At 49.6% G+C, this 3,177-nt stretch overlaps 1 pseudogene; it reads right to left on the bottom strand.

The window, feature by feature from the left end:
* LOC126994083 (protein Wnt-7b-like) overlaps window positions 1–2,594 on the bottom strand; it is a 6,191-nt pseudogene extending 3,597 nt beyond the window's left edge.
* Window positions 2,595–3,177: the final 583 nt, after the last annotated feature.

Below are 3,177 nucleotides of genomic sequence, written 5' to 3'. Positions count from 1 at the left end.
CCATCGCTCACCGCACTGAACTGTTCCTATTTGTCAATAACTAACCTGACATCCATTAATATTTTTGTTTTTAGAGGCATAGCTGTCATAATTCACAAGAGATTAATACACTAGGAACTTTCCTTTGTTGAGAAAAAAAATGTCAAGGAAGCCTTCAGCCATCCAGGTAACCACACCAAGAAGTCATTGTATATTCTTTTCCGTAGATCAACACAACTGAGTTACGACAAATCAGATCATGTTCGCTGTTACTTATTTATGAATTCCTGAAAAAACTAATTAACATCAAGACAATTATTTGATTCCAAGACATTCTTTGCGTGTAATGCGGCGTTCGGAAGAAGCGGGTGAAGGACTGCTGCCCCAGGCCACCGGTGCGGCAATAACCCAGCAATGCCACATTCAAGGGCGGCCTGTCTGCGTGTGTCTGCCTTTTTCGTCATAATCACCGGGCGGCCCCTCGATGGTGATGTCCCGAGGGCTGATGGCGGGAGCAGCAGCACTGAAGAGTTCTGTGGCGTTATGTTTAACGTCTTGCCTCCACGAGATTATATCCCGAAAATGACCCACAGTTTGCTGCCTGCACTTTATGTCAGGCATGTATGGCGTCGCAAAATCACAGAAGTCATGTGAGGTATTCTCGTCACAGATTTCATGCGGATACTTGCTGATGGGCCGTTACAACGCCAGAAAACGGGCACACAGATAAAGAAACCCAACCGGTTCTGGCACCAGCGCTACGAGTGATTTAGATACAAAATTGTAGGGGACGCGTGGCTGGTGGGGCTGAGGCCGGCCATTAAGGGGGTGACTGGGCTTGCTGGGGAGGGGGAGGAGGCGGCCTACAGCATGATTGACGGGCGGCCACTTCTGATGCTCACCCAACTAGCTCCTTCAAGGCATGACATTTATTACTAATAAATTTTACTTTCGGTGCAATGATGGCCACGCTGACCACACACTGGCTCCCTCCCCTCCCCTCAGAGATGGGTGTGGCCAGCGCTGGCGGAAGTCGAGAGTGAACTCAGAAAGACCCAGTATTTATATATTTTGCATCTTACGAATGCTGTAAAAGTTGTCTGATAATGTGAAAACATACATGAACTTTAGCGTTCATAATTAATGTGTTCAGTTAATGTGCATCTGCCACTGAAAGAGGAGCTGCGCCCCCAGCACAAACTACGCCACCGGGCGGATGGCAGGGCGGGTGTTTTCTTGTCCCCGGCCATACAGGCTTCGTGATGCGACAAATGATCTGGTTCAGTCCGGGGCCCCATCCTGCCCTGCTCAACTCACTCCCCTTGGTTTTTGTAAGATAATGTCCGCGGGCAGCGAGCCTCATTGGTGGCTTTTGTGCCAGATTCCCTCCGTTAGAAAAGGATCATCCAGGAGAATGTACCGTAACTGATTGTTAAGACTGGTGGCACAAAAGACTTTCTTCATTGACTGTCCACAACGCTTTCACAACGAGGGGGTGCAGGCCAGTCCCTGAATAGTGAACATGTCACGCAGTAAATCGGTCTGCAGATCATCTTCGAGAGGAGTTTTGAGCAAGTTGAAAGTTACATGAACACGGACACGTAGTTGGTAAACACTCATAAGAATCCTGCTCATCTTGTAGGAAGGTTTACGAGAAGAGTGTTGTTCGGTGAAGAAATATGGCAAGCTGACCATGTCCTGGGGGGATCTTAACAGGCTAATGGACCTTTGAATTGGGTTTTAGAGAACAAAAATGACAATCGGTACAAAACGAGGATTACATGCTATTACGTAAACAAATAGAGCTGAGGGCAAAGAAGGAGATAAGTAGGGGGAACAGGGGCTCAGGCAGGGAGCAGTGAAAGAGACGTGAAAAGGAACGGTGCGCACGTGTTGAGGGGACGAAGCAACCCTTGTGGGGCGCTGTGTGCTCACCCTTGCCCGGCGGCGGGAGAATAATGGGGACACGGTCGCTGAGAGCCTCTGGGAGCGGGGATGGCTTGCTGGTATGTCGCAAGGGTTAATCCCATGCTCAAGTGCGGAGAAAGGTTACATATACCTTCCCCTCCACGACAGCCTAATGGTCAGGGATGCAATGCAGTACGTGCAGCTCGGGCTACTTTAAGAGGTTCATCTGGAGTTTTAGAAGCCCAGAAACATGAATGACTATATCGTCTTACTCTTATATTATGATTATTACATATGATCCTGAGCGACAGAAGTACAAGTAACATCCTGACGAGTGAGAACGAGGGTGTTACTGTCACGGTGCTCGCTTCCATCTTTGTGTTAGTAAGTGCCATACAAGCTGCATAATATCAATCAATGTCTGAAATGTGAAGTTTAGAAAAGCATGGATGAAACCTCGCCAGCCATTATTAACTGACCCACAAGAACGATGTGGCCGAACGCGCTGCTGCTGGTAGACGCCAGGGAACAGTTCCACCGATGATGCTGGAACTGCCGCTGGCACTCGCAGGCCCGCCCTCGCACCTTCACTGATGGCCACCATGGCGTCAGGCGCCCGCGTACAGATGCGGCTCTGGCGGGGCGTGAGGCCGGGCACCCGCGAGCACAGCAGGTGGGCGCCAAGGACCCCCGCTGACGACACCGTCCTGGGGGAAAGGAAAGATGGGGTGAGGGGGAGGCAGATTAAGTATACGTTAGTGTAGGGACGACCTGCAATGCATCATGATGTGAAGCGCCACCACACACGAACTTACGCCACACGACTCTACGCACTATGTCATTGTCCGAACCTTTTCAAACCATGTGTGGGCTACCATGTACTTCCCCAGACCAGCCTTGCGTCCCGATACACCCATGACAAAAACGAGTATGCAGACACTGACATTACTCGTCATCGTCTGGCGCATTGCTACCATCATCCCAACCTCCACATTGCCTGTTTCGGAATATCGACGTCGAGCACGTAGCAACTCACCATTATGGCGAAGATTGAGGGATACATCATACACGCACGTTGCATAACTAAGTCGGTTTCATTCTTTAGCCTGTTCAAAAGTAAGGGATGGACTACACTGCATACTATTTGTGCTGCTTCTCGAGAAAAATAGTAAACACTATTGTTTTCTTTAAAAAAATATCTCAGCTTTAAAGGTCTACAAAGCTACGTGTGCCAGTCTTTCCTCTCCAGGGCCCGGGGTGGCCCAGGGTCACTGGGGTCGCATGGAGAGG

Source organism: Eriocheir sinensis, unplaced genomic scaffold (assembly GCF_024679095.1).
Source record: "Eriocheir sinensis breed Jianghai 21 unplaced genomic scaffold, ASM2467909v1 Scaffold716, whole genome shotgun sequence".
NCBI lineage: Eukaryota > Metazoa > Arthropoda > Malacostraca > Decapoda > Varunidae > Eriocheir > Eriocheir sinensis.
This window is presented reverse-complemented; position numbering and strand designations above follow the sequence as displayed.